Raw genomic sequence first — 24,154 nt, forward strand, 5'->3', positions numbered from 1 at the left:
TGGTGGACATGGTGTATGAACAACGATTGCTGTTCAGCGTCCACAGCCCCACGAACTGCAGCACGCCAGGTTTCCCCATCCTGCACCAGCTCCCAGCGTTTGCTCAAACTCACGTCCACCGATTAGATGATGCCATCCAACCATCTCGTCCCCTTCTCCTCCTGCCTCCTACAGTCTTTCCCAGCATCAGGGTCTTTTCCAATGAGTCGGCTCTTCCCATCAGGTACGCAAAGTATTGGAGCATCAGTTTTGGCATCAGGCCTTCCAGCGAATATTCAGGGGTGATTTGCTTTAGGATTGACTGGTTTGAGTAGATAACAATTAGCTCCAACCAACCTCTTTCCTCTTAACAAACTCCTCAAGTGCCAGTCACCAGGCTCTGCTTCTGCTTGAGACCGTTGCTGCCCTTGACGCAGCCCCTTGTCTGCAACAGGCTGACTGTTCTAAGAATCAATGCAAAACAGGTATAGGACATTTTTGTCCTCACATGGGGATCTCACCCCTGTCCTTTCAGCTTTTCTCCTGAGTGTGACCACGTCACATTCCTTGAGTCTCTGAAATCATGAGGACCAACGAATTCAACCCAAATCTACACAGCCCGAAGCCGTACTGGGGAGTGATTCTGACTCCTTAATTGGTAATGGTCAATAAGGTGTCAGCCCTTTCTGATCAGTGATTTACACTTCAGAGGGAACATTCCATCCCTTAACCCACTGACTCTCACACGTTTAAACAGTAGAATTCTTTTGTGAAACTTGCAAACTTATTCTTACAAAGAAGCTCAACCTAGAGAACAGATGAAAAGGGAGCTATTCTGGTGAAGCTTCGATGAAGGGTCCTGGGCCTCGTCCACCCGGCTCTCATCCCCTCCCGTCTCCAAAGTTATCCCTGGAACTTTGAGGTTTTGCCTCGATTCAAAGTTAAGTTGGGAAAACAGCAGGAAAGTCTGAGCCTGAGTAGGAAACAGACACTCTCAAATCCTAACATGAAAGTTAGAAAGGAATAAAAGATAAGAAAGCTATGATTTCTACGACCCTTTTCTCTTTTTGAATATAATATCTTAAAAATATGCATTGTGCTTTGATGAGCTAAATGACAAACAAAGCGATGTATCACCCAGAGTCCTGGCAAAACACACGTGGCACTCGGATTAGGTAATCGAAGGAAAGTTTGATAAGTGTGTACAAGGGTGTGAGCAGCCACAGTGAGTAACAGGGAATCCGGTTAGAAGAGATCTGTTACCACCCCGGGCTGTGAGGAGACACAGGACAGGCCCAGGGTCTGTGGGCAGCATGCGGAGCCCCTCGGGGTGATGGCTGAGCTACAAGGCCCCACCCCCTCGGATTGCCCTCTGCTCTGCTGAAACCAGAGGCCAGAAGACAAGGAAGCCCAAGTAGACCCTCGGAGCTGGTGAGAACAGAGACGAAGCTGGTCTGAAACAGCACACCAGAAATGCACAGGACATTACCTCGATCTGCAGGTAAGTGAATATTTTAATACAATGTTCAGACTTGGAACACAGGAAAAAAGATCACTTAGCAGGTGCCATAGTACAAGACGGCAATTTACATGGTGCTAAGTTCAGAAAAAAGTGATGTTAGCGCTTAAGTACCCAAAACAATACCACTGACATCGCAGACAACGATTTGAGTTTTTAAATATTTCTCTCCAGGGTGTCTAGGAAAAAATTTGTTTGACCTTTAGTTAAAGGCTGTCTCGGGCAGATGATTGATTGTATCTGCCCTGAAAGGTGATCCTAAAGATGGTTTCATGGTACAATTGCTACAATTTTTGTCAGATTTTTCTTCACGTGATTTGGTGAAAATATTCAGATGACAGCAACACAGCTAGATGCCTCCTAAATCCCCCTCCAGATGAGAGGCTTAGCACTTGAGCTGCCCCGTGAATGTCTTTCTATAGCCATTTCTTCAGCACAAAATCAGCATGTATTTTTACATATGTACTGTTGAGCTTGAATGATTCAGGGACTAGGGGCACCCACCTTCCACACACCAGACAATCTGCCTACAAAATACAGTTGTCCTTCCCCATATTCAGTTCCTCCATATCTGAGGATACAACTTAGTCTCATAAAGACAAAACCCCAAATCCCTACTTCTTTATTGAATTCATATGACATTGGTTGATAGAAATGCAGTTAAGTTGTTACTGTTGTTATTTAGTTGCTAAATTATGTCCAGCTCCTTTTGTAACCCTATGGACTGTAGCCCGCCAGGCTCCTCTGTCCAGGGAATTCTCCAGGCCAGAATATGGGAGTGAGCAGCCTTTCCTTTCTCCAGGGGATCTTCCCAACCCAGGGATTAAAGCTCTATCTCCTGCATTGGCAGGCGGATTCTTTACCACTGAGCCACCAGGGAAGTCGGCAGTTAAAGGACTGCAGTATCAAGAACACTGGCACAAACAAGCTTCGGGAAGAAACCACCAACTCCAGAAAAGATATAACTCACCCCAGCGAACAGAAGGACAGGGCTGAAGTAGAGTGGGGTTGGCAACCACCTCTGGAAGGGCTACATAGTAAATATTTCAGACTGTCTCAGCTACTCCATTCTGCCTTGTAGCACAAATGCAGCTGTAGGCTTTATGTAAAACAATGAGTGGCTGTGTTTCAACAAAACTTTATCCACAAAAACAAACAGCTGGCTCACAGACAAGAGTTTGTCCACTTCTGGACTATAGCAGTGGTTCTCAAAATTTAGCATGCATTAAAACCAATTGGAATTTCTGATTCGATAGGTACCGCAAGGCTCTTTGCAAAGCCCGAGAATTTCTAATGAATTTTGCATTTCTAACAAATCCCTAGATGATGCTGATGCTGTTGGTTGAAGGCCCACACCTTCGGAAACCCCACACTAGAGTTTAACTTATTAGTTCTGGGTGTCAACTGTGCTGAGCCATCGTCAACATATTTCATGAAGGTGTTTCACCCCAGGTCCCCTTGAAAATGGAGCCCCAGGAAAAACACATCACCTAATGCTTTGGGGAATAAAGAGGGGAAACCCAAAAATACGGGGAGGGACTTCCCTGGTGGCCCAGTGGCTAAAACTTCCCCCTCCCAATGCAGGGAGGCCCCAGGTTCGCTCCTCGGTCAGAGACCTAGATCCCAACTGTCCCAGCCAAGAGTTCACACGCCGCAACTGAGACCCGGCGCAGCCAAATAAATAAATATTTTTCTTTAAAAAAATAAAGTGAAAAAGCTGTAATAGAGGAAATGAGAGCGAGCAAAAGCATGGGGATGTGTTACTGTGCTGGCCGCAGCTTCGGAACAAACACAGCTGGTGGCTCAATCCCGCCAGTTGTCTCCACAAAGCCCATGAAACTATTTCTCAAAACTGTCCTTGATGAGGACGAAGGGCAAGAAATAGATTTGCCAGCCTCCTTCCTTCTCCCGCCCGCTTTTGGCCCAGCTCGCATTCCTCGACCTTCGGGGCAGCTGCAGAGAGAGCTGGCGCGGCCCTGATCAGGAGCAGGGCTGTCTTTTCCCACCACCGCAGCCCAGACTTGAAAAGCTGGCCTCCTCTCACTCATTAAACGTAGCCGTTCCCCGAATGCTGTGCACACTGTGAGGTTATTCCTCCAGCGACGCCGCCCATGCTCAGCCTTCAAGCACCACCGCTCCGTGGCTTCTTCAAGGGCGACCCGCAGCCCAGACAGCTTTCCCTAGTGTGTTAGCCAGGCCTCAGCCTCGTGTCAGGCCACGTCAGTTCCAAGGGAAACCGCCATGGGAGTGGAGAAGGTTGCGTTTCATATCACAAGATCCTGCCACATCTTGTCACAGCCAAGGGGACAGAGGGCAGCACCTGACCCAGAGCAATCAGTCTGCGGACTGGCAGGGGCCTGGGCCTCGTCCTGATGGGAAAAGATCGGGTGACCAAGCAGACTCCCCCAGGGAATGGGAATATTAGCTGCCCAGAAGTTGAGCGGTTGGCATCAGCTGTTGAAGCTGGAAGGATCCGAAGAGATAAAATCAAGATTACATCAAGCTGAAAAGCAAGCTAAAGTGATGAATGGGGGAGGGGGGAGGGCAGGGGCGGAAAGATGAGCAAGAAGAAAAACTCCGGGCAGTGCAGAAAGGAGAGGAGAGCGGGAGCAGAGATGGGGAGAGCGGGAGCCGCAGTGGGGAGAGGGCTCTGGAGCCCTCCGCTGGGAATGGGCCAGTCACACCCGAACCCCATGTGACCCATCGCCGTTAATTCCCCACGGCCGCAGTTTCTTTATTTATGCAAGTGGCTTTCGTGACTTTCCCTCAGGACGCCTATCAGAACAGATCACCCCCGAGTACAGATTGCCTCATGCTCTTGCTCACGTGGTTTCCTCTGCCAGTGTATCTTCCACCAAAGTCTAAATGCCATCAGTGGGAACTGCCCCCATCCTGCCTCATAATGCCCTCCTCGCTGTACCAACAGGAAGCAAGTCCTTTCTCCCTTCCTTGTATTTTCATAAAGCCTAGTTCTTATCAGGCATGTGAATCTCAAACACATGAGAAGTTATCTTTCTTAAAAATTGCAACATCCTTCAGGGCACCGACAAACTTTTTTGATCAGCATGATATCTCACACAAGAGATCTTCAATTAACATTTCCTAAATCTTAAGGAATTGTATTAAGGAATTATTTTATATATTAATTATATTCCTCCATACATCCTCAGTACTATCCCATTCGATCAGAATGTTTATAAGGTAATGTGATTTGCAGTACTGTTCTTTAGCACTTTAAATGTATGATCTTACTGAGATCTTGTGATATAAGTACTATTTAATGAGGCTTTAGGGTTTAAATAACTTGGACAAGCTATCACAGGGGCAGCTGGCTTTGAACCCAAGAAGCCAGGCACCAGCATCTACGCTTGGAGCCACTATGCCACGATGCTAAGTAGCAACCTAGGATGCAATGAACAAATATTGTCTTAGTTCAGTTGAAGAGCCGAGCTGATGTTAGGGTGCATTACTAAAAGAGAGAAGACCCACAAGCCAAAATCAGATGAAATCTTTCATATTTCAGCTGAAATGCCAATAACCTGGTGATACATGAATGATACAGAAAGCAGAGACTCGGATTAGAACAAGCCCTGAGTCATAACCCTCCAGGTTAGTACAAGAGGCCAGGGGAGCCCCACTGACCAGCTGCCCTAAGACCCAATTCTTTGGGGGCTAGAGCAGCAGGAAATGATGTTTGAGCAGAGGAGATAACTGCAAAGTATTCACTTTTTTTTCATGTCAATAAGGATCAGCATATTCTATCCAAATTTCCAACACCTTTTCATGTTTCCTTGGAAACAGTCCAGCCTGGGGAGGACTCAGGAGCCACTGAGGACTGCAGAATGCCTGGCACAGAGCTGTGTGTGCAGAAACCTCTCCCAGCACCCACCCCGAGCCCGCTCCATCCTAGAGGGAACGGGATGGACACCCACACGGCCGTGATCAAGCACCCGCCCCGAGCCCACGCCACCCTAGAGGGAACGGGGTGGATGCCCACACGGCTGTGATCATGCCCCGAGACCGCTCCACCATAGAGGGACGGGATGGAGGCCCACACGGCTGTGATCAAGCACCCGCCCCGAGCCCGCACCACCCTAGAGGGACGGGATGGACGCCCACAGGACTGTGATCATGCCCCGAGCCCGTGCCACCTTAGAGGGAATGGGGTGGATGCCCACACGGCTGTAATCATGCCCTGAGCCCGCGCCACCTTAGAGGGACGGGATGGACACCCACACGGCCGTGATCAAGCACCCGCCCTGAGCCCGCGCCACCTTAGAGGGAATGTGGTGGATGCCCACACAGCTGTAATCATGCCCCAAGCCCGCGCCACCCTAGAGGGACGGGATGGACGCCCAAACGGCTGTGACCGTGAGCGCCTCCTTCATTTTCTCCAAGCGCCTTGGTGACAGCGCTGGATTCACCAACCTACGGGTCAGCATGGAGTCGGAGTTCTGGCTCTAGAGTTGTCATTCTTGGGGTCAGTCATAAGTCTGTCCTTTACCAGCTCTTCAATCTCAACTTTATCTTCTTTGGCACTCAGTTTACACACTTGTAAAACAGGGATAATAATCATACCTCTTTCAGTTGTGGGGACTGGACTTAAACACTAGCTCAACAACACATTTTGTAGATCTCTTATATGGGATAGAAGAGGCATGTGATAGCAATTTATTAAGTATCTAAAATCTTCTAGCTAATTCTGGTTAAGTAAATTTGAGAAAAGTTGTTCAGCCTCTCAAACTTGGATTGTTTATGTGTAGAATAGAGATGGCATTCACAGCTTAGGGTGTGAGGAAGGATTAAATGAAATAGCACAAGTAAACCATGTTAATTGTTATTTGGTAGGTACTAAATTAGTGTTGAAGGCAATGGCACCCCACTCCAGTACTCTTGCCTGGAAAATCCCATGGATGGAGGAGCCTGGTAGGCTGCAGTCAATGGGGTCGAAAAGAGTCAGACACGACTGAGTGACTTCCCTTTCACTTTTCACTTTCATGCATTGGAGGAGGAAATGGCAACCCACTCCAGTGTTCTTGCCTGGAGAATCCCAGGGACGGGGGAGCCTGGTGGGCTGCAGTCTATGGGGTTGCACAGACTCGGACACGACTGAAGCGACTTAGCAGCAATACATTAGTGTTAACAGACCCTAAATTCTTCCATAGATTTGCTCACAGATAAGATTTCTGAGAAATCAGTCTATTCCTACCAGTTCTCATGATCAAACCTCCAGTTTCATACAGAAAAAGTATTTTGCATGAGCTTTCCTATTCTTGAGATGCCTGCCAAAACAATGACTGCTATCTAAGCAATAGGCTGGTTATTAATAAAAAACCTACTGATCCCTGGTTTTTCACTAATGATTTGAGTCATAACTCAGTGTTACTAAAACTTTTTAAAATATCACTTGGTTAGATATTTACTTTTGTGTATTGATCTCAAACAAAGAATCTAGAACAAAGACTTTGAAACAAAGCAAACTCAGCAAACTGTTAACAACTGGTGGCCCGAAGATGGAGGGAGAAGACAGCGTCTGCTCACAGAGCGACACACCGTTCTGCACGAAACTGCAGTGTGTCCTCAGACCGTAAGGAGGAGAGTTACCATCACATTAGATGTTTAGACTTTGTTCATATTTAAACAAGTCCTGCAATGTCCATTGATCTGCATTTAGACAAGATCTGAATTTAGACAAGGGCCAGCATCTGGCTGGAAATGAAGAATCATGGAACAGTAAATTATATTTCCAAATTGCATAACCTCTGTTTTGGGGGGCTCCAAACTAATACAATGAGCAATTACACACCCATCAGATGCTCAAGATAATGGTAGATTAGCAAAAATCAGGGAGATAAGCTATTTTGTCGAGTAAGATCAGACTCAGAAATTTATAAAGAAGGATAAAGATCAAATCTTTGAAAAATTAAAAGAATACCATAAAAATCCTAAACCACTTAAAATATTTACTGTTTTTTAACTCTCTACAGAACACTTCAAGGTCATTTGAACAAAAACTAAAATAATAAGACTGCATCCTCAACGCAAGAGCTTTACAGCATAAACCAGGATTTAAACACAGGAAAGCTGATACCAAGGCAGGAGGGTCATATTAAAACTCCACATAAAGGACAGCAGGGAAGTGACGAGGGGAGCAGGAGGTGTGGAGTGTGGGGATGAATCACTGTGCTTCTTCTCAGCCTCAAAGGCTCTGGACTCACAGTTAAATTAATTAGAAGATATAAAAATACCTTCTTTGTGTATGGAACGCAGAGAGGCAAGATGAAAGCCTCTCGTGGGTCAGAAGCAAAATCACTACAAACTGCATTTCGGAGCCCTGGTGCCTCCCGCCCTCCCAGCACAAAACCTCCTGCCTCTGTCCACACCGCTGGACTCTTCTTTTAATATGCGCTTCAGGTGGACGGCTCACTTTTCCATCTTGGCCTCTGGGTGTGAGCAGGAACTTGTTTCAAAACTCAGAGTCAACGACGATTTTTGCATTGGCACATACGCTGGAAGCCATTACTCTGCATGGATCAAAACGGCCTTGACGCGCCCCTCGGCTTGACTAAACCTCCGAAGGGCTTCTTCCTGAATTTCGGGCCCCTGACCTCCCTTTTCTTAGACCATTTACTTTAAAAAAAAAACTTGTACTGTAAATGCAAATTTTTTCTCTGCTCCTTTGACATGTAGATAAATCTTCTCTCAGCCTCCTGCCTGTTTTATAACCCGGGGATTTCTTTTTCAAGGGCCTGGGGGGAGGGTGTCCCTTTGAAATGTCATCATTAAGAAAGACAGCACCTCTGGCTCCTAGTCTCCGTGGGAGAGGGGAAGCCTGATGTGAACAAGAGACAATTAGCCAACACCGGAGGACTAATCCCACTGACCAAACTTCCCTCTGATGTCCTCCAGCACTTTTTCAGGAGTTCAACTCAGAGTTTAAAACACCCCCTCACTTCTTGTTTCAAGAGCTGAGTTCAATCTTTCTCCCCTCCTGCAATAGTCTAGAATAAAGTCTTCCTTGCCTGGTTAACTCCGGTGCAATTTTTCCTTGACATCATACCGAATTTCTAATGAATCCTTTTGAGGGCTTTTGTCCTATTAAAATTAATTCCACAATTAAGTAAAACAAAAAAAAAATACTTAAATATATATGCAATAATATATTTCATGCCAAAATTTTAAGAGACTATTACTTTAATAACTGTTGACCAAACTTACAATCACAGAGTAGCAGAAATGGTTCGTTGTCTTACCAGAGAACAGAAGAGTGTCCTGTCTGGAAAGCAAGGGAAAGAGAAATTTTAGAAAGACAGAATGGTCAACAGGAGCACATGTATAAACTGTCCAGTAAGATACGGCAGAAAATGAGCACTGGGTGATCTTTGCAAAAGCAGTTGCAGTTAAAATGGGGCCACTGAATGCAAGGCAGAAGAGAGGGTAAAAGAGGGCTGAGCCAAGCTCCCAAGAAAACTGCTGGATTAGGGATAAATCTAGTGCGTTTGTCCTTGGTCCCGAGCGAAGGAAGGGTAGTGCCCAGAATGTAAGGCTCACCAGGGTAAGCAGAGCACATATTTCCAAATGCAACATCTAATAATCAAAGTGCAATGCTTTGTATTCTGCCTTTCGAGAAAGTGTGCAAAGGACAGCAGTAACAAAGCAATTGGGAAAATAGAGGAGAGGGATGCATGGGACACATCAAGAAGGGAAGAGTGGCTCGAGCCCACAGTGAAATCTTAACATATAACAAAGGGGAAAGAACTGCTCAACTCTGTTGCTTACAGTTGCTCCACAAAAGAGATGGATCTTCAGAGGGACTAATCTTCAGAGTGATACCACGGAACAGACATTGGCAGGAGAGAAATGAAGCTTCGGATTTGGTAAAGAGTTTGGTAGAGAATACCCTGGAGTTAATATTCCTCTCCCCAGGGAGTAACCGCCAACAGGCACCCAGAGACTTTGTCATGGAGAGTACAAGTGAACATTCCTGAAAAGTCACTAAAAGGAAAGATCGTGGAGAACATGAAGGTCTCATTTCAAAAAAAAAAAAGGGGGGGGCAGACTTCAAAACATCACTTCACAAAGGAGCTTCTAAGGACAAACGGATACAGTTACTTTCACAGAGGAGAAACCCATGGACACCACCTTAACCAGATCAAATTAGAATCACCGACAACGGGACAAATGGACATCGCTTGTCCCCTCGTGTAATGCGCTGAGCACAACACATCCCCAAGCGGTGTTTCTGCCAAAAATGTCTAACCAGAATCTGATCATGAAGAAATGATCAGATGAATCCAAATTGAGAAACATTCCAAAAACAACGGGATTGAACTCTTCAAAAATGTTCAGTGTCACAAAACGTGCAAAAGGCAGGAAAACCCCCAGATTAAAGAAGTCTAAAGAGGCACCAGAACTAAATGCAGCATGTCAGCCTTATTTGGATCTTGCTCTGAAGAACATCACTGTGATGATGGGGAAAATTTGAATATGAATCACTTATTAGATAGCATGTTAATGATAAGTGTCGAGAGTGATAAACATATAATCATTGAAAAATGTTCTTTGTGATCTTCCTCATTCTCAAACGGTTGTGAAAAAATTATACATGTGTATATTATAGAGCATAATCTTAAGCAAGTTTCTATTTAAGATTAGTGAGAATTTAGACAAAGAAATTACGGTTACTAGAAGCCAGGTGCGTGCTTCCTGAGTTAAGCTGGACTCGTTTTTGAGAGCTTAGAAGACAAGATTATCTCAGTGAGATGTAGTAGGATTTAGCTTTTTTTCTTTTCAGAATCCAAAAGGGGAATTAATGCCTATCTTGATATCATATAGGCATACTAAAGAAATGTGAATTGAATGGTCATATGGCAAAGTGAATTCAATCTTATCTGAGTGGACATATTTCAGAGGGTTGACATCAGCCTGAAGGGATCTCTCCAGTATTAAGATAAAGGATTCTAGCCATCAGTTGGAGAAGAGGATGAATGGCATGCTAACAAAATTTGTTAGTGACATTGGCAAATATTCTCAGTGACACAGACATGAATCCCAAATATAGACTAGATGAGTCAAAACCAGCAATATGATACTTAGTGGAAATGATTTGATGTCACTTTATTATCAACTAGTCAATACACATATTTTGAACGTGTGCCAGGAACCGAGGGCTTCCCTGGTGGCGCTAGTGGTAAAGCACCTGCTTGCCAAAGCAGGAGACAAAGGAGACATGATTTCGATTCCTGGTCGGGAAGATCCCCTGGAGGAGGGCATGGCAACCATTCTTGCCTGGAGAGTCCCACGGACAGAGGAGCCTGGTGGGCTGCAGTCCTGAGGGTCGCAAAGAGTCAGACACGACTGAGTGACTTGGCAAGTCTACAGGAACTGAGAACAGAAAGGCAAACAAAAAGGTCAGAAATTCTTAATGTTGCGTGAAAATTATATATCTAAAACAATAATGAGTGAAATAAGTTCATGAAGGTGGAAGCACAGAGCCTTGAAAACATGCATTAGGGAGACCTAACAAACAGAAAATCAGGACAGGCTGCCCACAGGAGGCGCTGCACACCTGGTAAACTGTCAGGCGTGCTGCAAATCAAACCAGATGGGAAGGCATCGGGGGAACTGGAGCAAGAAAAGGAAGACTGGACTAGCCCGGCAGAAGGTGCCCTTATACAAAGGCCCTACTCAGGTTGGCCAGGACATAGCAACAGGCTGAGAGAAAGCCACTGTGGCTGGAGCAGGAGAGCAAGTGGGACAGCCCCAGAGAAATTAGGATGGAGGAGACAATCCTAACAGATGCATGAGTCGGGAAGGGTGACAGATTTAACTGACTGCTTTCAACGTGATTCAGTAACGCAAGGTCGCTTCTCAAAGGACACAACATCCAAGACAAGAGTGGTGAAGTCCTCGGTCATTCGTTTCCAATCACATCCAACTTTAAATCTGTGTTTAGTTCAAATAAATTCAGAGCAATCTGTATGTTGAACCCAATAGGAATCCTAAAACTGTGTCAAAGGAACTGAAAATAGGCACCTGAAGAGAAGAGAAGATTCCAGGAATCTTCCAGAATAACTATATTTGAATATCTGAAGAGCCTTGATATAAAACAGATACAACAGCTGGTATATATTTACAAGAGTTAATGCATGGGGGTCATAACAATGCAGATTTAGTTCAGTCTTGGTTAGGCTTCCCTGGTGGCTCAGATAGTACAGAATCTGCCTGCAATGCAGGAAACTCAGGTTCAATCCCTGGGTCAAGAAGATCCCCTAGAAAAGGAAATGGCAACCCACTCCAGTATTCTTGCCTGGAGAATCCCATGGACAGAGAAGCCTGAAGGGCTACAGTCCAGGGGGCCACAAAGAGGCGGACACAACTGAGTGACTAATACTTTCACTTTTCACTTTAGTTAGACTTTACTGCTAGATCCTGGGTGGAGATGAAATGGATGTCTGGAGAAACGCTCAACCTCCCAGGCTAACTGATAAATAGGCAAAAACATCATAGAAAGAATTCAAGTCCTTGAACTAGATAATTAATAGGGCTTCCTCCAATCCTGATATTCCATAGTTCTATGACAGTACCATTTCCATTACACTGGCAACATATTAAGCAGATATTCAGAACATTCTAGGAGGAAGAAGTTGAATAGGACCAAATTGATGAATCTCTAAAAAATAAAGCTTATATCCAATATCTGTACACAGGGTTAAGACTAAATTGCAAAAGTAACTTACAAAACGAAACCTCAAAATGTAAGATAAAGGGAAACCTTGTTTTTGAGATGGAGGCAGCCAAGCCACTAAGAACTCAAACTTTGGAGCAGATCTATGTGGCCTTGGGAAAGTTCATCAGCCTTTCTGTTTCTTAGTCCCTTACTTGTGTAATAAAGATAATATTTTTTAAAATATCTGGTTTATAAGGATTGTTGTGAGAATTACTCAGTCAACAAATTTAAAATGCTTGAAAAAGTATCTGGCACTTAGTAAACCCTATAGAAATGTTTGATATCTGTGATCGGTCAACCTTAATAGATAGTTGAGAGATGGTAGAAGGAAACAAACTTGGATTAAATCCTAGTTCCACTTAGGTGATTTTCCCCTCTCTATAAGATGGAGATGAAAGTATCTGCCAGTCATCGTTCAGTTTCAAATATCAGAACCTTCGGGGCTGGTGCCATCAGATGCAGGTTTGGTGCGGAGAACTAGGGGTCTACAAAAGCCAGGGAGGAGGGGCTCGAGGTGCGTGCTCTGGGCCACCAGGACAAGCCCACGCCACTGGTCCTCCGCAAGAGCTGCTGTCTGGCACAATCCAGAAACAAGAGAATCAGGAAGCTGCTGTCCCAGTTGCTAACTGCATGCCACTTCAGCTAGGTTCTAAAAACCCAAAGCTGCTACCACAACCGCAGGCTTTGGAAACTCATCAGCAGACGGTGGACGGTACACTCCACTCTCTACAGCCATCCTGCTATCACTGTTGCAGAACCACAAACGCTTCCCCTGTAGACCCTGCAGCAGCAGCAGCATGTGGACTTCAGCTCTGGATTCCAGATAGTATGGAGGCACATCAGTTCACACATAAACCTGAGCTGTGAGGAAGTCTGAGAAATGTAGAATCACTTTTCAGCTCTAGCAGCAATATAACACTCTGAAAGGGAGAGAGAATGGAGATAAAGGAGCTAAACCATAATATTTATCATCCTGTTTCTTACCACTCGGATAAGAATTAAATTGGATATAATGCATATGCAGTACTAAGCTCTGAGTTTGGCAGATAGTAATGACTCAGTAAATTACTAGTTGACTTCCATCATAAACTTGGCTGAGTAAGAATTACCTTTCCATTTCTCATCCTAAAAATCAAGGGAAAAAAAGCCAACAACTTAAAACTCTACTTTCAGCAAGAATAAAAGAAATGCATAATCTATTGACTCATAAACATACATAAAGCCTTCTAAAATTAGCAGAAATAAAAGCTACACAGGTTGTCAGGCAGAGGAAACGCTAAGTGCTGACAGGCCCAACGATACAAATCTTATCAAGTATTGGGGGAAAAAAACTTCCTGGAAGTGAAAACATTGACTCATGAAGGCTACATATCTGGTGTTTGAAAATAGGTGCAGAAGTGGAGCTAAGAAAGTTGACAAAATGAAGTCTCCTAAGTGGGTTTTATTTCACTTTAAGAAACAAGGAGGAAGACCCCTCAGTGACTCACCTTCAGGAGCCACAGCTGTGGAAAGCATTCCCTCTCCTTGGGCAGAGAAGAAAGGAGCCTTTGGAAGACCACCAGCCAACTACTCACTCCCACCCATCGCCAACACCCCCCCCCAAAGAAATCCTAACCAAAAAGATAGTTTAGGAAAATTCAACTCATTCGATGAGCACTATAAAAGAAATTCCCAAAGAATCAACATGAAAATACAATTAGTAAAAAAAAAAAAAAAAAGGAAAAATAATGTTTTACCATTAAAGAACAGCTAACCAGAAAATGTTGCCCAAAAAGTAGATAACTAATGTAACAAGAATTTTTTAAAAGTATTACAAATTAATCACCTATTATGGGCTGAATTGCGTCACCCCACACTAAATTCATGCCTGTGAGATCTAAGCCCCAGTCCCTCAGAATGTTACTATATCGGGAACCAAGAGTAAAAGCAGTAAAGCTAAATTAGGTCCCGGGGTGAGCCCTAGTCCAGTATGAATGATGTCCTATAAGAAGATATAAGGACACAGAGGAAAGGCCATGTGAAGACAGAGGAGGAGGATCAGTTCAGTCACTCAGTCGTGCCTGACTCTTTGCGACCCCATGAATCACAGCACGCCAGGCCTCCCTGTCCATCACCATCTCCCAGAGTTCACCCAAACTCATGTCCATCGAGTCGGTGATGCCATCCAGCCATCTAGCCATCCATAAGCCAAGGAAGGAGGCTTCAGGAGAAGTCAACACATGGATCTCAGATTTCCAACCTCCAGAAGTATGAGGAAATGAATTTCCATTGTTTAAAGCGCTCCGCCTGTGGAACATTGCTTATGATCACCCTCACAAACTAAAACATCGCCTCTGTGAAGAAAGATCTCACAATAGAAATGCAAAACTCGGGTAAGAGAGTTACTGCTTAGGTAACAGAAGAAATTAAAATGTGAGCTGAGAGAACTTGGGAAATAAGTAGAAGGGAGGGGAAGAGCCATCAGCGAAACAACCAAAAATCACGGAGCAAATAAACACCGCGGCAAACACTGCTAGGAATTTAAGAAATAACAGAGTGAAAAATACAGAGGAAATAAAAGTTTCAGAGGGTCAGAGGGAAAACAGCTATGGAAAGCAGTCAAAGCAAATGCAAACTATGCATAAGTGGAGACGCTAAAGAGTAATACTGAAACAATTCAAAAGAATAACTATTTGAACATTCAAGAAGAGTTTCCTGAATCTCCATACCAAACAGCCCATCATGTGCCTGTCAGGATAGTTAACAAGACACATCCTGGTAAAGTTATTGGGGTATAAAGGTAGAATCTTAGCGCATCCAGGCAATTTACAAAGGGAAAAGACAAAGTGATCTCACATGTCTTGACCAGGAAGGGGGGAACATGAAAACACAGTCAAGAAAAGCAGGTGCAAATCAAGGATTAAGTATTCAACCACTCTGGTGATAGCTTTGGACAAACTTTGAACATGCAGGTATGCAAGAACTCTGTCCGTCACCAGACAGAAGAGCCCGGCGTGCTGCAGCCCACCGGGTTGTGAAGAGTCGGACACGACTGAGCAACTGAACAGCAACAGAAGAGTGTGATACTCACAGGTTCTTCTCAAGCAAGCTGCTGGAAAAGCAACTTCAGCCAACCGACAAACACCAAGAAAGACAAAGGTGACAGGCTGGCCGTAAGCTTTCAACACAACTAATTGTAAAACTAAGAATAGAACAAACGTGAAGATTAAGGTAACAAGGGAAACCACAAATATTACATCTCCCCACAGAGCAGGCATCATGCAGCTACATGTAGGCATGTAGGAATACGCACGTAGGCATGTAGGAATACACATGTAGGCATGTAGGAATACGCATGTAGGCGTGTAGGAATATGCACGTAGGCATGTAGGAATACGCACGTAGGCATGGACACCATACACCATCATATTTGGAGAAGAAAGAGGTTAAAAGGAAGGATGTGCAGGAAGTGCATTATTTCACCTGTACCGTTACGAGTCAAAGGATTTCATTCAATAACTCATGAAAATAAATAATAAAATACAAGCACAGGTTAGTGCTTCTCAGACGAAAATTAACCTCACAGTTAATGTACTTTTCCTGCTTCTAAAAATCTCTTAGATTTCCAGTCATCAAAGTTAGAGAAAGCTTGCCCAATCTGAAGCAATGGGCCGAGGGCCCGGGTCGGGATGGCATTGGGGAGAAAGGGACTGAGCTGTCATCCCCCGCTGCACATTCCTCCTTGAGCACAGCCTCGGCAGGAATCACCGTCCTCCCCTTTCCTTCAGCTCACCCATCGTCCATTTCCCCAAGTGATGCTTTCCATTCTCGCTGTTTTGCTTCCCTAGTTCTTCTTCATTTTAAAGCACTCTCAGTCTTGACTAAACATGATTGGTTCCCCACCCAGACTGTCCTAGGCTTAATGATGGAACCCATGTATAAATATGCCAATTCAATTATGAGCAGAGAAGTAAAAGAGAAAATGGCTTTGGCCTAGAGGAGCAGACACAGATCCAGGAATTTTGCAAGGATGGTCTTTGTACAGATTTCAGAGCTATATTTATATGAACCTCGAAGTTATTTCCTAAATAGTTCTACAGATCATAACAAGCACTCCTTAAAAATGAAGTAGCTGTTTTTTCATAGCAGAGCCATAACTTCTCAGTATGGCTCTGGCTTCAGCTATTTATGCATTGAGACTGGGCTCTCGATATATATTTGCTGAATGGTAAATGAATGGGTGAATGCTTACCATATTGATGAGACAGATTATGGTAGTTGGTTTTTTCATGGCAGTTGAAAGAGATAACAATGCCATTCTGAATTATTTAAGACTACATCACTGAAATTATGAATGGAGGAGTCTTGAAACCTGATATGTCAAAAGATTTTAAGGATGAATTGGGCCCACCGGGGTTAACTACTTCAGTGAGAATTCTGCATTACCTCTGGGTGTGGCTGATGCTTAAACATCAGAAAAGTTAAGGGGTAGACAGTTATTCCATCCTATGGAGTTTCCTTTTTATTATGTATTAATTGCATTCATGGTCCAAAGCCATGGGGTTTTGCTTAGGCCTCTGGCAGTGGTCTTCTCCAAGTCAGCCAGCCCTGGTGTGATTCCATGGTCAAAAAGATATCCTTATAATATAGTAAGAGAGCAACAACTGCACAGCACATGGGTCCAAATGTCGCATCATTCTAAATGTGGAAACTGTGAGGAAAACACATTTTAGCAAAAAATTAAGAATGGGTTCTAAAGCCTCATACTAACAGTATAAAGCTTTACTTTGGGGTGAAATATCTGTAGATAAAAAGTTTGTTTACAATAGACCCTGCCTTAGAAAATCTTAGTCTGCCAAAGATCTACCAAAGATCTCTCTTTTTTTTTCTTTTTTCAAGTTAACATCCATCACCACACAGAGTTACAAAAATAACTTTTCTTGTAATAAGGACTTTTAAGATCTTGCGTGTGCGTGCTCATTTCGGTCGTGTCTGACTCTTTGAGACCCCATGGTCCGTAGCCCGCCAGGCTCTTCTGTCCATGGGATTCTCCAGGCAAGTATACTGGAGTGGGCTGCCAGGCCCTCCTGCTGGGGACCTTCTTGACCGAGGAATCAAGCCCACATCTCACAAGGTCTCCTGCATAGCAGGTGGGTTCTTTACTGCTGGTGCCACCAAGGAAGCCCAAGACCTACTCTCTTAGCGACTTCCAAATATGCAATTCAGTATTTCTACCTAGAGTCATCGTGTGGTACATTATATCCCCAGTGTTTATTTTACGAGAACTTTGTCCATTTGGGTCCCCTCACCAATGCACACAGGGGGACACAGTACGTAGCTCTCCACTGTTAACAGAGCACCTGACATGCGACCTAGTAATAGGTGTGCAGCAGGTAAGCGTGCGAGTCTAGACCCAGAACCTGGGTTTGAATCTCAGTTCTACCACTTACGTGGTGAAGTTACTTAAGTCTCTATGCCTCGGTTTCTCCAGCCAAAAAGTGGAGATAATAATAGCACCTACTTAAAGAGCCTTGTGCTATGTAAGTGACCTAATGTGCCTACAGCACTCAGAACGGAGTGTGGAACTAACAAGGATGGGAATCCGATGCCATTCAGCAAACTTTTCTTAAATGTGTATGTACTACACAGAAGGCTCTCTGTGTACGGAAATAGAAAGATAATAATACAAAAGGCACAATGTCTATTCTCCAAAAGCTTGTACAGAGTCTAATGGCACCATAGGAGTCCATTCTCATGTATTAAAATATCTAAGCACCTGGCAACGTGTCACAAATGCTATGACTATTCTCTAGGACACTTCAACCACGAAAAAGATGAGCTGAGATACTGTTCACAGAACATCTTGAAAGCAAATGGGAAAATTGCAGTTATTATTTGGGGCCATCAATGAACAATATAATATTTCATTTAGACAAAAATGGTTTTCACCTGAATCGATCGGAGAATTTTTCTAAGTCCCTACTTCCGGAGCCATGTATGAACCAAGCTCAGGGATTTAAATGTCGCTTCTTCACACTGCTGCCAACTCTCATTATAACTAAACTTGTATAAAAACAGAATGTGATTGATATGTCAACCCAAAATATGTGCTGGTATTAAAAAAAAAAGGGATAAAATTTCATATAATCTAGCTTCAATGGGAAAAATCCCTAGATTCAGACACAGATCTGACTAATATAGTTATAGAAATAAAGCTGCTAAGTAAAATTAGAAAAGATGACATGATTGAAACGTCTGAATCCAGAACTTCCTTCCTTGAAATTATAAAATTGTAATTATAAAAATGAAAATGACTCAAATCCATTTATCTTCAGGGATTGGTTTACACATTACTTCATAATAGGCATACCAAATGATTACAGCCACTGAAGTCAAAGAGAGGTAATATGAAATAGTCCTGCCACCTGAAATCTCCAAAGAAGCTATAAGAAATCTTGACCCTTTTCCATTTTTTTCAAATGTAATAGTGTCCAAATTTGCTAAATGTTAGTATCTGAGAACCAGGTTAAAGAGAACACAAAATTTTGTTTCTCAGCTCTCCCTCCCTATCTGCGGAATAAACAAATTTGATATGAGATGTAAAAAAATCTCTTTCATGGAAACTGTCCTGTAAAAAGCACGTCCTTCTGCAGGACCAAGTCAGTGGGATGTTGTAACTGTGATACTGACCCTAGTTCCAACCAGTGGGAGCATTTCCTATGAGAGTTCAGTCAGCAGTAGAAATAGCCTAAAGGAAGAGGGCGGTGGCCTCGGGAGTAGAGATTGAAGTGCACCTATGTCTCCAAAATAAAGGAGTTGGGATCAAGGGAGACACTCAGTGGGGTGGGGTGAAGGAGGGAAGCCAGCCCCTCACTGCCAAGCGGGACACTTGCAGCGTTACTGACGCCAGCCAGCCCTCCCGGCTCTCCCATCGAAGCGGAACGCAGCATCTGGGTTCTTGAGCACACCTGCACGGACTCTCTGGAGCTTGGGCATATTTGAACATAGAGACATGCGGATCCCCTCATCTGGGAAATTCTGAAGGGTGGCAACAACCCGTAACAACAAAACAGAAGCTGCCTGCCTGACATGCCGCAGTGAGCTGTGTACAAGTACACGTTACTCTCATTTTGTAGGTAGAAAGCTATTCAACAGAATAGAAAAAAAAAAAAATGGATTTCTGATAAGAATAGAGTAGCAGGCTCCACATAGCGAGGCCAGGCTCCCCTGGGGAGCAGCGCAACCGTGGAAGGAGCAGGGCTAGGGAGCTTCGTGGCCTCCTCCAGCCTTACCACTCATCTAGCCCTAGCGGGAGAAACCTAACAACAGAAACCGCACTCAGGTCATTGCTTCCCTGGTGACTCAGCAGTAAAACATCCACCTGCCAAGCAGAAGACTCAGGGTTGATCCCTGGGTCGGGAAGATCCCCTGAAGAGGGAAATGGCAACCCACTCCACTCTTCTTGCCTCATGGACATGCCCCATGGAAATCTCATGGACAGAGGAGCCTGGTGGGCTACAGTCCATGGAGCTGCAAAAGAGCTGGCCGTGATTTAGTACCTAGACTGCAGCACTCAGGTCATTAGTAATAATGGCAGCAGTGTACATTTTAAGTTAAACAAAACTAGCTCACGAGACAGGAGGGAGATAGGTGACAGTCTAGACATCCCAGGACAAGCCGAGGGGACCACTATTCAGAGGAGAAATACGGACGCATTCTCTCCCATGAGGAGCACAAGGGATGGGAATCAGCCTGAAGATGACAAGACTTTAGTGAAGTCTGTGAGTGAAGTTTAGTGAAGTTTAGTGAGTCTGGCTGACTCACCAATAATGCTGGACGATGCTAGGACACAGCACTGAGACACGGCTGGTGTCTTGACCCACCAGTCCCTCTGGACTTTATTTCAATATAGATTGGGGCTGGAGTAGCCTTGAGATAATCTTGAGATGGTGGGCTCCATCCAGCTGCTGAGATTTTAAGGGTGCTCTTATGGGATATTGTGTATCTTCAGACCTATGGACATTCTCTGGGGCAGCTGTAGTTGACACGGACACATGCTCAGTGCTCTCACCCCAAGAGGAGATCAGGATAAGACCTATCCCAGGGTCAGGTCAGCAGGGACGGGAACTGTTCTGAGTAACACTCATGTTCTCTCCACAGGAGCAGGGGTGAGTTCAGCAACACAAGAACAGATGGTGGAAACCTGTCTCAACTCATGATTTTGAACAAAGGTGAGGTAACTGGCTTTGTCCCCAGCTGACTTGGAAAACAGAAGGACCCAAATCATGGCCAGTTCTAATGATTCCTATTTATGATAATATCTGATAAATGGGCAAAGGTCAGTCTGTTGGAAAGAAATAGAAAATAACTCGGTAGTTCTTACCAACTTATTCTGTAATAAACCTAAATTATACCATGACTATATTGCAATATGGTATAACACTGGCATTATCAGGAAGATTCAACTGTCTTATGTAAATAAAGTATTTTTGTTGTTTAGTCGCTAAGTCATGTCTGACTCTTTGCGACCCCATGGATGGTAGCCCACAAGGCTCCACTGTCCGTGGGATTTCCCAGGCAAGAATACTATATAATTATCATATTGATGATCAAATATTTTGGAAGATGGAGTTAAATCCTCTTCAGAATGTAATACTGATTGAAAATGAGTAGTCTGAGGAAGAACTGGATTTAGCTAAGCCTCAGCTGATTTCTTTGCTGACTAGTTTTGCACAAGTTTATTACGAGATTCAAGTAACCAAATTAGTACAAATATATGAAAATGTATGTCATGCCTACACAGGATGAATTGGTTGTTTCTTTAAGTGTATCCCAACCCACACTGGATCCTCCAAATGTTAGGTATATTTATGCTAACAACGATTGCTATATCTGTTACATAAATGCTATCTAAAAATAGATGCTCAGATAAATATGAGTAGCTTATGAACAGATCCTAGGTCAAGGCTATGGGTCTGAAATTTGTGGGAAAGAGGTAACTCAGCAGACCTGGGTTGCTCAAACCCTGCACATTCCTAAGAAATGCCTGCTTCAGGATTGGCCCTTGGCCAGCTCCTAGGAGCTGAGTTCTGAGATCTTGCAGTATTCTGCCTTAGCAGAGTGCTCGTGGATGCCTGAAAGCTTGAGCAGCTCAGTGCGGTTTGATCAGATGGCTGTAGTCACAGTGTGCTTCGCAGTGAGTGCCTGTTTCTGCTCTGGGAGGCTGGAGTCCAGGTAGGTAAACTTCAACCTAAACTCTGGACACCAAGGCTCAGGGGCACGTCTCTCGTGGGCACACCTTTCCTGTGTGGTCACACATCCACGGTCCCTGGGACAGGCTCCTGGAAGCGTGCCCTGGTTTCTTCTGGGTTTCTGTCATATGTGCTTTTTCCTTGGTTTATTTTAATCTGCCTCCTTTCACTGTAGTAAGCTACAACTGTGAGTATAATCACTTATTCCCATCTCTGTAAGTCCTTCTAGTGAAGCATGAACCTCGAGAGTGGTCTTGGGGTCTCTCGAGTGTGGAGTAAGTAGGGGATAAAGGCTACACGGAGGAGACAGAATATGACCCACCCTTGGGCTTCCCAGGTGGCGCTAGTGGTAAAGAGCTCGTCTGCCAGTAAGGAGATAGAAGAGATGGGGGTTTGAGCCTTGGGTCGGGAAGATCCCCTGCAGGAAGGCATGGCAACCCACTCTAGTATTCTTGCCTGGAGAATCCCATGGACAGAGGAGCCTGGTGACCTATAGTCCATGGGGTCACAAAGAGTCAGACACCACTGAAGTGACTTAGCACGCACACATCCTAAAGAATAATAGATAATTCAAGACAAAAGGAAGTTGAACATGTAGAATGTCTTCTACTGCAATTAAGAATCTTGAAAGAAAATGAAGAAAGACTTTAATTTTATCTAGAAGTCTTTAGACTGCCTTATAGCTTCCTGGGGATCTCTTTAGAACTACTTTCTAACCCTGGCAGCAAATAATACAAAACTACATTTTTAATTTTCTAAATTCTGTACCATAAGTTTGGAAATTTATGGTGAACAATTCTCCAGTTCATTCATCCTCCTTAAAACAGCACTGAAACTTGTTTCTATTTTGAATGTTGATAAGTTGTCAATTTCATCTTTCATGGAATCTTATTCTTTTATTTTTACAGATTAAGCCCACAAACACAGGCCTCTGTTGACTGTCACTTTTTTTTGAGAAAATTCACAAACTGCATCACACGATAGAGCATGTACTATAAAAAGTTATTCCACATCAGCTGTCACCAAATGCATTTGAATTCCTTTTGTTCAGCCAAGGCTTTTTGCCAAGCAGCTAAAAATGCTCTATTATGGACATTTGATTTCCTAATAAAAATTCTAATTTGTATCTGTGAAAAAGTTGTGTATATTATTTGCATTATCTGATCCAAATTTTCCTGATGCTCTAACCATACCAACTTCTGCACCACAAGAACATTCTCCCTTGAGTATTTCTCATCACCTCTGCTATTAGTCTTTTCTCTGCATGCCTCCAAGTTTGAAGAAATTCTTTCTTGGCTCTCTTCCTCCCAAATCTAATACTTTGAGCTGTCAGAATGAAGACCTTCCAGAGATATTCAGAAGTTTTTTTTTTTTTTTTTTAGCTGAAACATCTGGCTCATTTCCCATAGTTGTTTTTCTTCTGTATTATATATGGGAAAGTATAAACAAGGAGTGAAGGGGGGAAGTGACTCTATGGTAGGTAATCAATAGAAGAGTACTTCTCTTGAGAGAGTGCTGATTCTGCTTTGCTTTCTATTGAAAATGTACCTTTCAAGGACCTAACAGTTCTTTCGAGTTTACACAAGTAACAAGACTTGGAGGAACATAAGCCAGCTGGCTGAACAACAGACTGGAAACTCCAGGGCTATTAGTTCTCATTCTCGTATTCAAACATTATGATCTGGTTCAGGTCCAACAACCTCCTTCTGCTTTTGTTTCCCCAGGTGTGAGATGGCGCCAGGAATACCAACCTATCTCATTGAGTGGCTTGAGAGATTATTGACAAGGGACATTTCAAAGTGTTCTCCCAGCGGAAAGCATTATATGAATGCTAAGTAAAAACACAGGAGTGGTTTTAAAATATCATGGTGAAAATGCGCTGTAATAGAGACTCTCACATTTTGTGTTTACTCCAGCAAGAATGATAATGTTGGCACATAGTCTTTGTGAAAGGAACAACAGTCAGCCGAGGGCTTGTCTTGAATCTTCAAGCAAAGCAGGATGTCTTGGGTTCTTCTGAAGCTGTCGCTCCCAACTGCAATCCATCTCTAAGCCCAGCAGATAGATACATTAAATTCATGTATGAATTAGTTGAAATGGAGTTAATTTTACCTGAGATTTTGCCTAATTGTGTGATCTGCTCTGTTCACACACCTGGCACCTGACAGACTCTAATTTTAATATTCCAAAATCATTAGTAAGATTGTGCTAAGCTTTCATTTTAAATGCCTTCAATCACATGGATAATCTGTCTCAACAATTTTTTTTTCTATTTTTAATAATTTTTGACTCTAAGGAATGAGTGAGAAGTAGCTTCTTTGCCCTACATTTATCCAGGGTTTTTTGCATGAGATACACATGAACTTGAAATTAAGCAAGCAAAAAGCAACAACAGAAAACAGCAATCTGTCTCCAAAAAAAAAAAAAACTATTGAAAATCTAGATCAGATAATTTCTGTACAAGTCATGCCTCTGTGCTCAGTTGCTAAGTCGTGTCTGACTCTCTGTGACCTCATGGACTGTAGCCCGCCAGGCTCCTCTGTCCATGGGATTTTCCAGGCAAGAGTACAGGAGCAGGTTGCCATTTCCTCCTCCAGGGAATCTTCCCAACCCAGGGATCGAGCCCTCATTTCCTGAGTCTCCTGTATTGGCAGGCAGATTCTTTACCACTGAGCCACCTGGGGAAGCCCCTGTACA

The 24,154-nt window shown here is 43.7% G+C and overlaps 1 long non-coding RNA gene across 1 annotated transcript; it reads left to right on the forward strand.

Moving 5' to 3' along the window:
* Positions 1 to 1,218: 1,218 nt before the first annotated feature.
* On the forward strand, positions 1,219 to 22,576 carry LOC113882969. The gene is made up of 4 exons (XR_003508508.1): positions 1,219 to 1,480; positions 20,367 to 20,437; positions 21,323 to 21,440; positions 22,366 to 22,576. It is a non-coding gene; the product is annotated as an uncharacterized LOC113882969 (long non-coding RNA).
* Positions 22,577 to 24,154: the final 1,578 nt, after the last annotated feature.

The sequence above is a fragment of the Bos indicus x Bos taurus genome, chromosome 24, assembly GCF_003369695.1.
Source record: "Bos indicus x Bos taurus breed Angus x Brahman F1 hybrid chromosome 24, Bos_hybrid_MaternalHap_v2.0, whole genome shotgun sequence".
Classification (NCBI taxonomy): Eukaryota; Metazoa; Chordata; class Mammalia; order Artiodactyla; family Bovidae; genus Bos; species Bos indicus x Bos taurus.